At 37.5% G+C, this 14,266-nt stretch overlaps 1 long non-coding RNA gene across 1 annotated transcript in view; it reads right to left on the reverse strand.

Annotated features, from left to right (window-relative positions):
* Positions 1-506: 506 nt before the first annotated feature.
* Positions 507-14,266, reverse strand: part of LOC139076479 (uncharacterized) — a 29,661-nt gene continuing 15,901 nt past the window's right edge. Inside the window, exons 3-4 of the long non-coding RNA XR_011528128.1 lie at positions 13,456-13,559; positions 507-12,459 (exon numbers count right to left, since the gene is read on the reverse strand). This is a non-coding gene — a long non-coding RNA (uncharacterized lncRNA). The remainder of the gene's footprint in view (positions 12,460-13,455; positions 13,560-14,266) is intronic.

The raw sequence follows: 14,266 nt of genomic DNA on the forward strand, positions 1-14,266 counted from the left end.
AATAATCAGGAACTTAAAAAGATCAAAATCTTTGTTTGTTTCCAAATCATGTCATGTATCTGAGACACTTAATCATTTTAATATGTATTCAAGAACATCTATATTTCTGTCAAACAGAACATGAGGAGTCAGGAAATTTCAACTATAAATTAAATAAAGTTACATCAAATAGCATTAATAAATATATATATATCTGATAACACAGGTTATTTCTGTAGCTTAGCTGGCATTATACTTTAAGCACTTTTATTAAAGAGACTATATCTTCAACAGTTGTGCTTTTTCAGTATTTTAAGATGTAAATACTAAACATATATTAAAAACATGTAAAATAAAATCTATGTGCATTTGAGGGTGAGTTTCACATCTAATTCTGCAAAGATAGCAAGGATTGTGTGTGTATATATACACATGTATACATATATATATATACAAACATATATGTAGCTATATACAATATGAGCAGACCTTGCTCCTAATGTATATTGAATTTTTAAGATATCGTTTTGAACTGGCTTTGTGTAATTTTGATGATCTTGTTTAATAAGGCATTTAAAAACAAAACAACAAATCTGAATAAAATATCCCCGCTTTAAAGTCTCAGTCAAAGGCTGTACACATGGAAGACTGAAAAATAACCAGCTTTTAAATTCTGTCCTTTCAACAATACAACCGCACTTTCAAATGTGCTTTGTTGTTTTCTTTTAATTCACTAAAATTAATCTTATAGATGTAGATGCCAGATTTGCATTAATTAAAACTCTACTGTAGAAGCCAGGCTTAATTGCAATCAAATTTGCTTAATTATGCATGGCGAGAGATTCCCAAACGAGAAAGGTTTTAGTAAGGATTTTGGTTTTTTGCATTGACAAAATAAATTGAAATTGTCATTTTTTGTGTTTTATGTAACACTTGTAAATAATTTGTGGAGCACCTTAAGTCTTCTATGTAAAGCAATGTTATTGCTTAAGTAATTATAACAATCTGCATTTTTCATTGTTAATTGTGGGTGTCAGACTCATTAATTTTAATTTACAGACTGTAATGAAATTAAGAAAATTTTATGCTGATCTGCTGAAACTTGTCTTACAGGAAGTTGTTTAACACAACTAAAGTTTTGAAAAAGTCAAGGCTCATTTTTGTAATTTGTATTTCAACCAATACAAGCATTCCACAACAGTTTTTCAGTAAAATCTTGCTTCAATACAAAAGCAGATCAACTTTATGAACAATTTGGTTTTTAAACATTTTAAAATGTTTCAAGTACAGCACTAATTAAACGTAAATTTAAATTTAACTTAGAATTAAACCTTTCTTTAAAGAAAATCTGCAAACATTAAAATATAGTTTCAATTCTATTTCATCTGTTTTCTGTAGAAGATAATGTTATGGGGGAGGTGGGAAGACAGACATAACCAAAAATCAATTTAATCATCCTTAAATCAGTGGGTCATCAGTGCACTGACTCACATTTCAATGTGGATCATGCATAGTTTTTTAATCTCAGATATCTGTCATATATCCATAGCTTTAAAAACTGCATCTACAATCTCACTTGATTTTTAAATGTGAATTTAAAACAAAGTAATTCATTTGAATATTAGCAAAGCATACACTTAAATAAGGAAAGTTAATGATGAGGAAAAATGACAAATCTTTTTGATTTTCCTGTTAAGGTGTTACACTTTGCTCTTGAAGCCTGTTTAAACTTTAAGTGGTATAATTATTAATATAAAAATATAATGGAAATAAAAAGTATCTTTCATGCTTCTTTAGTAGCAAGTCAACTCTTAGGGAAATTAGCTAAAGAGCCTTCCCCTCAATTATTATTCATCCAATTAAAAATTCCAAAACAATTACTATAATTCTGCTTAAAACCAAGCATGGAAGTTTGGTAGTCAAATGCGCTTAAAATTGTTGAATGTCTCAAGAAGAAAATGACAAAGCAAAGATCATTCCATAATTAAGGCTAAACTTTAATTACAGCTCTTTTTAAGTCAAGTTATTCTGAAGAGGTGGAATAAATCATCAAAAGGGTCTTCTTGTCAGTGCGTCACGGCATGTGGTACTCTACAACAAGGTATTGGTGGTGGGTCAAAATCTTTTCCCTTTATTAACTCAACAGGAGACATAATAGAGATAAGGAATGCCTAGGGAAGATACCAAATACACAAATAAATAAGTAGCAAGTGCCTAACAGAATCTTCCGGTAACTCATAAACAATGAGAAGAAGACAATGTGGTTCAATGTTTAACAAACTGACAGTGAAAATTCAGAAGAGCACTTCTTCATCCAAGGCTTTAGTTGGAGGACCACTTTTGCATTTTATTTACCTTGATTAAAGCCTCAAAATCTGTTCATTTTGTATTTCTTCACAAAAACATTTAATCGTTATTCCACTTTTTCCATTCTTAATTCTAACCAATTTTCACCAGCCCCTGGGAAACCAAAAGACTCCACCACCCCAAACAAATTGTTTTATGATTTTCTGTGCCTGTCTTTAGGATATCATAAAGAACTTTTTTATTAGAGATACATTTATATTACCCTGTGAAAAGTAAGATTTCTATATTCTATCATTTTTTTAAAGCCCAGGTACAGTTATACACCAATGCACTAACACAATTTGTTTTCCACTGCTCTTTGCTCTTTAGAATCATTTTCTCTCTTGATTATATTTTTATCTCTGTTCATGCTTAAATCTTAATTTTTAGTTTACTCTCTTGTTAGAAAGTAATTTCTTCACTCTCTTGTCTCCCTTATCACTCTGTTCCTAATTCCTAAGCACTTTCTCCAGCCGTATTTTCACCCCTTTCTGTTACTCTTTGTTACCATATCCTCTATTCCATTCTGTGTCCCATTTCATCCTGTCCTCTCTGCCCCTGGTTTCACCCAGAGATGCTATTATGGTGATTGATTTACACAGTGCACAACATTCCATAGGTATCATATTGCTATACAACATACACATCCCATACAACAATAAATCTAAAAATAACTAGCAAAAGGAGACATTTAAGTTGAGAGTTAAAAGTGCTAACAGGGTCAACTGGTACAGTCATTGTGTGGATGGTGGTTTCACTTCCTTGGAGACAAATGGGCAAAAGCCAACGGAGCTGGACACTCATGATGAAACCAGTAATAAATCAGACACAGAGTATAAGCATGAATCAAATTACTATACTCAAATAAGAGCTAGGCACAGACTTGAAAGGAAAATATGTCATTTTCTTCCCTTTCCCACCATCTCACTTCCATCCATCTTTTGTGTCTCTTACTTGATGCCTGCCTTTCTCGTTCCCGCTCTTATTTTAAGGTTTCCCTTATTCTATAGTTTTCTAAAGGAGCAAGATTCATACCCTAATCCTGAAGTGCTTATGCTTCTTATTAAATGTAATTCGATGTGTTAAGATTTCAGTGCTCTAAAGAGTCAGGTGTGTAATGATGAATAACATCTGTATACCTTAAGAAGGGAAAGCCTGTTCACAATTCAGAAATGGGCAGACATATCAGCTAAAGATAATTTGTAATCTTCACATGGACTCTAATAAGAACACTCTATCATTTATAGGAAGATGTTGCTTTTTTGTTCCCTTCTCTTCTGTTCCTACACTCACATGATGTCAATTGTTCTTTCAATCATTCAGTAACCACCCTCCACTCGGGTGTAGCCACAAGTGCCTCTGTGTTAAACCACCTGTGAGACATATTAAGTACAACCTCAAACAATGCAGCAGAAATATTGATTCGCTGGAAACAATAGCACCAGACAGAATGAACTAGCTGTTCTCTTAAATGGGCCACTCATTTAAGGCCAGAACTCAGGTTGGGTTCAGAGGAGAGGCAAAACAACAAGTGGACTTCGCAAACTTCTGAGCTTTTCTTTAAGCACTTGAAATTTGTCTTTTTATTATGGAAAAATTCAAACATGAAAAAATAGAGACTAGTACAAGGAATGCCATGTACCTATCATGCAGCTTTACCAATTGTGTTTCCTCCCTCTCCCAGAGTCTCCCGCCGCTATGTCTCAGACATATCATATACTCCATAAACCCCAGTGCACCTTTAACCAAGTGGTAGCTTCTCTTTGGTTTAAAAAAGAGCTTTTTTATCTTTCAAATATCAGTAAAAATTTACTATAATGTTGTGTCATTTCAATTAATAAAAAATATTTGTCAGCTGTGTACAAAACCTATGCTGGCCACGTTAGTGAGGATCTGGAGAGTTTCAATGCTCTTTGAAGACTTTTAACCAACACGCTTTTTCAATGCCATCCGTGTCCCCCACCTTCAGAAGTATCTGGTGTCTCTCATTTTGAGTCTATTCAGGGTTCTTTAGCAGAAATTAATGTACATTTGTTGTTTTTTCCCTCTGGTTTAAAAATACAATTATTGTTAATCTGGTATTCTCCAGTCTTCAAAATGCAGTTGGCATCTCTCCTACTGATATATCATTTACATTTTCTTTCTTTTTATAGGATTTTACCTCTTTCATTCTCTCAGTTTAATTTTAGCTAATTTCTGGAATAAATAGGTATGTTCATAATCTAAGCTTGTATGTCCCCACTTTAATGTTTAAGACATTTTTACTTGAGTGTTGATACTTAAAGTTGGTAGCACATTCTGTGTGATAATTGTGGGATTCTGATTGGTAAAGAGGAGAGGACAGAAAAATCAGATTAAAGAACAGGCAGTTAACAAAAATACTGTTTATATCTATATTAGTTTATTCTACATTTGATTTTTTCTTTATATTATACTTTCTTTATATGGATAGTCATTATATACACTATCTCTATATTTTGATTAATAATGCATTTGCAATTGATGGAGAGATAAGGCAGAGAGGAATGGTAACTTTCACATGTCCCCAGTGTAGTTTCATTCTTTTCTGGAAAAATGTCATCTACAAAACATACTGCCTTTTTACACTATTTATAATGAGCCTTTTTCTGCAACATCTGTCTCAGGAAGATGTAAAGTAGGAATCGTGTATGGGTGATATGAAACCATCAGCTGAAAAATGTCGGAAGAAAAACAAATCCTGAGAGAGCAAGCTGTAGTGACCTGTGACTGTATTCAAAACAGTTGAGACTGTGGAGTGATCTATGAAGATTATCTTCTCTCATGTTTTGATCTGGTTGCATTCTAATTGATTTGTTTACAAGTCATAGAAATTAACACTAAGTATGTGAAGGTCCTCAGGAGGGGAATTTAATGGAGGAATACTGGGCAGCTCACAGAAAGAAGATAAGGCTGGAGAACTAGGCTCAGAAACTGGGCAGGAGAAGGGGATCCTCTGAGAGACTGGGATGCAGGGTCTGCTCACCTTCTCTTCTGGCCAGCATCTCGGGAACAATGGAACTCCAGCCATGTCTCTTTGCATCACCCTGCACGAGTTTCCCAATCCTAAGGGTCCTCTTGGCTACATCCTTGTCTGGTGCCTGCTCTTACCTGTTTCAGCCTGGAAAAGAAGAACTTCCAGGAAGCCCCTCATTTGACGTTACTTGTTTGCCGTATGGGAGAGCATGGAACCCTGATTACGATGCCACAAAGACTCCATACCAGGGAACAGGGTAATTCCCAAAAGGAAACCTGAGCATTGTAAATAAGAGAGAATGGCTGCTGGAAAGGCAAAATAACAAAAGATTACTCCACACCATTATCGTTCTTTTTCTATATAAATCTATTAGTAATCACTGCAAAGATGAGAAAACAGCAGACTTTTATGAATAGAATAGGCAATCAGTTGGATTATTATCTCTCTGTTTTCTTTAAACCTCTTCTGCCTTGAACGACTCCATTCTTAACATTTTGCTAAAATATTACTGTCTTGCTCTCCACAAGAGTGAACCCTCCGCTGTGTAGTCTTTCCCAACTCCGCTTGACCTTCTTCAGTACTCCCTGAAGTACCCTGCACCCCAGACAGTGTATTCATTATATTTGCCATTGAAAATATGTGACCATGAGCAAGCGATGCTGCAGAAGTAGTCAATACAACGTTACATCACTCTTCACTGCATTTATTTTTGTAGCAAGAAAGTACAATATTCAAAATTTAAAAGAAAAAATCCAGGCTAGGAATATGTCCCCCAAACGAGGCATTTCCAAGTGTGAATTGTGATTCCTAATAATAATATCTCATATTTCTAAGTAGATATAACCTTTTATTTGATTATCAGAACAATCATGTGAGCTTGGCATTATCTTCTAGAATAAACAAATGAAGAAAAAGAGGTAGATAAATTAAGTAATATGCCCAAGAATGTACCAAGAGTAAACAAAAGAGCAGGATTCAACTTTAGTTTTCTGAAAGTGGGTTTGATATTTTTTCACCACAGGAGTGAGGAGGAGATGGATGGGAGTGGAAGAAGTTGAACAGGGTCAGTGGTTTGTACCAGAATTATCACTTGAGGTATTTATTCCAAACTATGTATTATATTCATTCATTCAACCCGTATTTATTGAGCCCCTGTGTGGGCCAGGCACTCTTCTAAGTACTGGTGTGTATCTCAGTAAACAACAGTAAACAAATCCCTTCCCTGTGGGAGAAGATGAATGAATAAGTAAATAAAAGATGTGTTATGGTCGAAGGTGATGAGTGCTATAAAAACAAAAATAACAGAGAGGAGACTAGGGAATGTTCAATTGGTGGCTAGTATGAGGGTAGCAATTTTAAATAAAGCAGTCCAAGAAGGCCCCACTGAGAAAGTAGCATTTGCATAATGTCCTCAGAAAGGTGACATGATGATCTACACCTTTGTCTGGGGAAAAGTATTCTACTCAGTGGGAATAGAAGGTACAAAGTCCCTGAGCAGGGGTGTGGTGACGTGTTTGAGCAACAGCAAAGAGGCTGGTGTTGCAGAATCAAAGTGAGGAAGTAGAGCGTATGAGATGAGGTCAGAAACGTAATTGGGGACTAGATCATGTAAGGCCCTAAAACACAATTAAAACCATTTTGGCTTTATCCTTGAAGGTAAGAACCTGAAACCATAAAACTCCTAGAAAAAAATATAGGCAGTACACTCTTTGACATCAGTCTTGGAAGCATCTTTTCAATTACCATGTCTACTGGGACAAAGGAAACAAAAGAAAAAATAAACAAATAGGACTTCATCAGACAAAGAGCTTCTGCAAGGCAAAGGAAATGAAGAACAAAACAAAAAGACAACCCACCAACTGGGAGAGAACGTTTACACATCATATATCTCACAAGGGGCTAATCTCCAAAATATGTAAAGAAATAACACAACTCAACAACAAAAAACAAACAACCCAATCAAAAAATGGGCAGAGGATATGAACAGACATTTTTCCAAAGAAGATATACAGATGGCCGATAGGCTCATGAAAAGATGTTCAACATTACTAATGAACAGCGAAATGCAAATCAAAACTATGCTAAGATATTACCTCACACCTGTTAGAATGGCTATAATCTCCAAGGCAAAAAATAACAAATGTTGGAGAAGATGTGGAGAAAAAGGGAACCCTCATTCACAGCTGGTGAGAATGCAAACTGTTGCAGCCACTCTGGAAAAGAGTATGGAGACTTCTCAAAAAGTTAAAAATAGAAATGCCATACGATCCAGCTATCCCACTACTGAGTATTTATCCAAAGAACTTGAAATCAACAATTCAAAGAGACTTACGCACCCCGATGTTCACTGCAGCATCATTCACAATAGCCAAGATGTGGAAGCAACCCAAGTGTCCACTGACTGATGACTGGATAAAGAAGATATGGTATATATATATACACAATGGAATAATACTGAGCCATAAAAAAGATAAAATCGTCCCATTCATAACAACATGGATAGACCTTGAAGGGCAAAATAAGCCAGACAGAGAAAGACAAACACCATATGATTTCACTCATATGTGGAAGATGGACAAAGAGAACAGTTTAGTGGTTACCAGAGGGGATGGGGATTGAGGATTGGGCAAAAAGGGTGAAGGAGCACATTTATATGGTGACTGACAAATAAGGAGGTACAACTGAAATTTCACAATGTCATAAACTGTTATGACCTCTATTAAAAAAAAAAATTTTGGCTTTGTTTCTGAGTGAAATGGGAAGTCTTGGAGGGACTTCTCCAACAGTGATATGATTTGACTTTCCTTAAAGGACTATTCTGGTTGCTGCAGTGAGGCAAAGGAGGACTCAGTGAGAAATTTAGGAGGCTACTGTAGTCATCCAGAAAAAAGAAGACGGTGACTCAGATGAGGACAGGAGCACAAAACGTGATGAGAAGTGGTCAGATCCTAACTATATTTTGAAGGCAGTGCCACAGGCTTTGCTGTTATATCGAATGTAGGGTGTGAGAGAAAAGGAGAAGTGGAGCATGACTTCATTGAGATGTCAGTGGAGCAGGTTGCAGGGGTAAACCAAGAGTTTCATTCTGAAAAAGTTAAGTTTGAGAATCTTATTAGATGTCTGAATCTAGATGTTGCAAAGGCAGTTGGACAGTGGAGAAATTAGGTTAAAAAATATATTCAGAAGTTATTTGCATATCGATGGTGTTTAAAGTTGTGTGCTTGAATGAAATATCAAGGGAAAAAACAGATAAAGAAAAGATGGAGTCCAAAGTCTAGCCCCTGGGCAATCCCAGAGCTAAGAGCTCAGGGCCCGGGATGATAGAAGAAACCAGGGGCATGTAGAGTTCTGGAAGTCAAGTGAGGAAGTATGTCAATGAAGAGAAGCAAAGGTCTTTGTTAAATGCCATTGATAAGCTACATAAGAGGATAACTAAAACATTGACAATTCAGATTGAGCAGCATCGGTGACCACAAGAAAAGTAGAGTTGGTGCATGTGTGTTTGGGATGAAGGGTGGGGAGGCTGATTGGAAGAGTTCAAGAAAAAATGGGAAAAGAGAAGTTGGAGACAGAATAGAGTCTACACTTTTACACAGTTTTGTAGTAAAGGGCGTTAGAGATATAGGAAGTATCGTAAAAAGGAAATTGGGAGCAAGAGAAGATAATTTAGTATGGGAGAAATTACAGCACTTTGCTATGCTGAAGGAAGAGGTCCCAGAGAAAAGGAAAAGCACTTGCTACAGAAGAGAGAGGGAGAGTTGGTGCATCAATGTCTTTGGGTAGAAGAGTGCAAACAGAGAAGTGGAGCACGAATCAGGAAAGTAAACAGAGCAAATGGACACAGATACGGAGATGGAGATGGCGGTGGGCTTCAGAAGTTCTACTTGGACTGATTCTATTAACGCAGTGGAATGGGAAGCAGTGTCGTCAGTGGAAATATAGGACGGCTTCTCAGAGAGTGGTTTGTTTAACAAGAGATTACTAGGCTGTTGCTATTACTGTAATGTTGTTATTATTCTAAGAGTCTGAGATATTTGGGAAGTGACTAAGGGAGGGTAGAGAGGAAGATCAGGAGGAGAGTCACCAAACTGAGAGCGAAGCTTTGCCTCCTCCTGCCTTCATTGCCAACTCTCCCTGGGTGATTCGTCCCCCACCCCAAAGCACTCCCACATCTATACCTCAAGAAGGACCACACGATGCTGGAGCACCTCTTCACTTTAAAGGGATCTTGGCAATTATTTTCAGGCTTGATCCCTTCTCACAAGATTTAAACCTGTTTCTCCTGCCTGGAGCACTATTCTCCCAGATCTTGGCATGGATTTCTCATCACTCGGATTTCAGTTCACATATCTTTTTTTCTCAGAGACCACCTCAGACCATCTGCTATGGTCTGAATGTTTGTGTCCCCTCAAAATTCATATGTTGAAATTCTAACTCCCAAAGGTGATGATGTTCATATGTGGGGCTTTTGGGAGGTGCTTAGGTCATGAGGGTGGAGCCCTCTTAAGTGGGATTAGTGCCTTTATAAGAGAGGCTCCAGAGAAGTTTCTAGCCCCTTCCACCGTGTGAGCACACAGCAAGAAGGTGCTGGCTATAAACCAAGAAGAGGCCCTCACCTAACCATGCTGTCACCTTGATCTTGGACTTTCAAGACTCCAGAACTGTGAGAAATAAATTTCTGTTGTTTATGAGCTACACGGTCTGTGCTATTTGGTTATAGCCGACCAAATGGACTAAGATATCATTCTAGCAAAAGCAGCTCATCCCCCTTAATCTCTTTCCACTCCTTAACATTATCATCTTTTTTCTTCATAAAGCTTACCAGAAATTATTATGTGTGTTTTCTTGGTTCGGGTGTTTCCTGTCTATCTCCTTCTACTACAATATAAGCTCCATCTGGGTGGGAACTGAGCCTCTCTTCTTTCCTGCTGTACACCCAGCACCTAAAACAGTTCCTGGCCAAGAGTGGGTGGTCGATAAATACTTGCCGAATAAACTAATGTACAATAACAAGTCTTTTCTGCAATATGTTTGACAGAAGATAATGTCCACAAACAGGCATTTATCAGGTGATCACAACTTTATAAGTTATTTTTCTTAATTTTAATAATATGTCTTATGTAACCTAATATATCCAAATTATTAGTATTTCAACGTGTAATCAATAAAAAATTTTTGTTTTTTTTTTTTTCAGGTGTACCTCATTATATTTCGATTTCTGTGTCATGTTCACCTCCCAAAGACTAACTACCATCCATCACCACACACATATGCCGTGTCAACTCTTTTGCCCTCCTCCCTCCCTCCTTCCCCTCTGGTAACCACTAATCTAATTTCTGTATCTATGTGTTTGTTCATTGTTGTTGCTTTTATCGTCTACTTATGAGTGACACCGTATTTGACTTTCTCTGTCTGACTTATTTCACTTAGCATGATACCGTCAAGGTCCATCCTCATACTCCATTTTCAAACAGATATAATTGTCAGAAAATTCCTGATTGTGTTAAACCTAGATATTCTCCCCCATGACATCTGCTCATTGATCCTGGATCTACCCTTTGAAGGCCTGAAGAAGACATTTAATTTCTTGCCCACATACTTCATCGATGTCCCAGGTCAGGTTCCTTGGGAAGCAGACTCTGAGGTGGAGATGAGGATGCAGGAAGTTTGTGAAGGAGAGCTCTTGGGAATTAACACATGCAGAGGAGTGAAGAAAGCAGGAGGAGGGACAGGCAGAAAAGATGGTCACAACAAAGGCCCAGGTGGTCTCACGGGTTGCCCTGAACCTGGGATGGATCTTCAGATTGTCCCATCTTGAGGCAAGAGGAGCAGGCCTTTGTACCTCGACAGAGAGGCAGAAAAGGCTCAGTTGTCAACACTCAGCAGCTGGGGAATGAATACCTCAGTCCTGAAGGAGAGGATGTGGTAGCTCACAACAACAGCCCCTACAACATATCTGGAGAGAGGTTTTACGTCTTTCGTGAGTAGATGAGTGCCTACACGCACGCGCGCACACACACACACACGCCCCAGCTTTACTTTTGCAGTTTTGATACCCTTGAGGATTGGGAGTTGGGAAAATTATATTCCAGAACTGACTCTGAGGCTAAGCTGTTCAAGTGGGAACAAGTCTCAGAATATCTCTAGGTCTCAGGTTTCTTTTTACATGCAAAATTGGGAGATGGGAGATTTTTAATGAGGTAATTACTAATCTGTATTCCTGTTCTCAAACTTTAGGATGGTTAACAATGTTATGAATTTAGTTTATAAATTATATGACTTATGAGTCATATGTTTTATGCCAAAGTCTTTCTGGTTGCTCTCCTTTGGACACTCCTTCTTGTCACTGAGCATTGGTACCTGGTCCCCTGTCCTGACTTAATCTTAGTGCTTGTATTAGTTTCCTGCAGCTGCTGTAACAAATTACCACAAATTGGTGACATAAGAATTAGGAACATTCTCTCACAGTTATAGAGGCCAGAAGTCCTACATCAGTATCACTGAGCTGGGATCTAGGTGTCTTTAGGGCTGTGCTCCTTCCAGAGGCTCTAGGAAAGAATCTGTCCCTTGCCTTTTTCAGCTTCTAGTGGCTGCTGGCACTCTTTGGCTTGTGGCTGCATCACTCCAATCTTCGCCTCCATCTTCATATCACCTTCTCCTCTTCTGTCTGTGTTCAAATCTCCCTCTTCTTTTCAGGATAGATGTGATTGCATTTAGGGCCCATCCTGATAATCCAGGATAATCTCCCCGTCTCAATATCCTTAGCTTAATCACATCTGCAAAGACCCTGTTATAATATAAGGTAACATTCATAGATTCCAGGGATTAGGATGTTTATATCTTTCAGGGAGGGATAATTTTTCAGGCTACCACAGTGTTCAAGATATCTTTTTGAGGACTGACATCATATTTATTGATTTGTAATTTCTGTAGCAACCTGTACTTGTCAAAATAAACTAGGTTATGCTGTGGCAACAATAACAAAGTCACCTGAAATTTCAGTAGCTTCACATATGAGAGCTTATCTCCCACTTACGTGCGAGTCCAGTGTAGAGGTGAAGATTCTGCTCCACTTCATCCTTCAAGGACTCAGGCACCTTCCATCTTGGGGTTCCACTCTCCATCTGATTCATGATACCCTTTCCATTCAGTTGGCAGATGGGGAAAAGAGAGAGGATCATTCACGCTTGTGAGGTTGTGAGGTGAACACCAGCAGCCTCTGCCATAGCATCTTTTGGCACTTTTTCCATTCTTCCTGTAGAATACTGTATTATTGTTCAAAATATTCATTGTCCCACCCTGGGATGCCCCACCCTTTGGCCTCCCTCCTTGGAGGATGATTGTATGTCTTCACTCTAGAATTCAAGCATGGCCATAAACTTGATTTAGCCAATGAAAGGTAAGCAGAAGTGACAACAGTAGTCAAAAAACTTTGGCCTTGACCAGAACTCAGTCATGTCTCCACTCCTATGTTTAAGGTAGGCCAAACAATGTCTAGCTATAAGATCAGGAAAAAGAGGAGAACACAAATGTTGGTGAACCCTAGCATTCTCTGCACAAAATTAGTCATCTTTTTGATACTTCTGCCCTTCTCCATGTGGGAAATTATAATGTCTTCAAAATATCTGCTGTCCCTCCCTGCAGCTCCCTCCCTTTGGCATCTTTCCTTCAAGGAGGATTATATGTCTTCATCTGGTTGAACTCAGGCATGGCTGTGTAGATTGCTTCGGGCAATGAAATATGAGCAGATGTTACAAGAGTCATTTTAGGAACTAGCACATGGTTCAGCCATTTCTCTTTTCCCTCTGCCATGAGACAAGCAATGTCCCAGATAAAGGCTGCTCCATCTGCCTAGGTCATGGAATATAGAGATCATAGAGCAGAGAAACCTGCAATCAACCATAAGAACATGTTGAATGAGTTAGAATTTAACCTTTGAAGCTGTAAGCCATTCAAATTTTGGAATCTTTTGTTAATACAACATAAGGTGATAAATTCATTTCATCATTTCTCAGAGTTTATCAATGATAACTCCATGAACTACAGATGATCTAAACTCAAAGAAAATAGCTAGAGCTTTTCTTACAATCTTCTCATCTCACTCACCCATCTTAGATTCCTGAATGTGCCTTTACCTTTCCAGAAGACTTCCATTTTTCTTTCTTTAAATTTTTGTTTCTTTCTTAGTTTTCTTTATCTCTTTCTTCTCTTTCTTTATCCAAGTCACTAAAAGTTTTCTCTGAGCATTTAAGCAAAACAAGAAACTCAAATTTACAAGTTTGTCATTTCTGTATCTAGAATCATTTAATTATGTTAATGCTCTAATTCAATGGTGTGCTAATGCTGGCTCATATTAACTCACAGAATCTATTGTTAATTTTTCAGGAACGTCATGAATGTTTGTTAAACACAGCCAATAGGAAAAATTAATTTGCGTCTATTCTCAATTAGATAAACTATATTTAAAACAAAGGTAATAAATAATCAAAACTCATCATTTCCTAATAATTTCACTAGATTTTACTATTATCAATTCTCTAAAGGTTGTCTATTAGACCTGTATGGAGGAAATAGTATACAATGATGTGCTACCTCGCGCCTCTTTCAAACTCTGCATTTAGTAATTTCACTTTGGTAGCTTAAAATCAGGTAAGATTGGAGTATTTGCATCATGAAAATCAGTCTACTTTAGAAATCAGAGCTTTTCTTTTCTAACTTTTACCAGCACTCCAATGTACATACTGCTTCTAAAATCACCATAAAAAACTATATAAATTTTAAGTCTAAAACTAAGCAAGGCTTGAGGGGCTGTTTTCATTCTTTCATTTTTTAATTTCTATTTATTTATTTATTTTGAGGAAGACTGGCCCTGAGCTAACATCCGTGCCCATCTTCCTCTACTTTATATGTGGGATGCCTGCCACAGCATGGCTTGATAAGTGATGC

Source organism: Equus przewalskii, chromosome 16, assembly GCF_037783145.1.
Source record: "Equus przewalskii isolate Varuska chromosome 16, EquPr2, whole genome shotgun sequence".
Taxonomy (NCBI): Eukaryota; Metazoa; Chordata; class Mammalia; order Perissodactyla; family Equidae; genus Equus; species Equus przewalskii.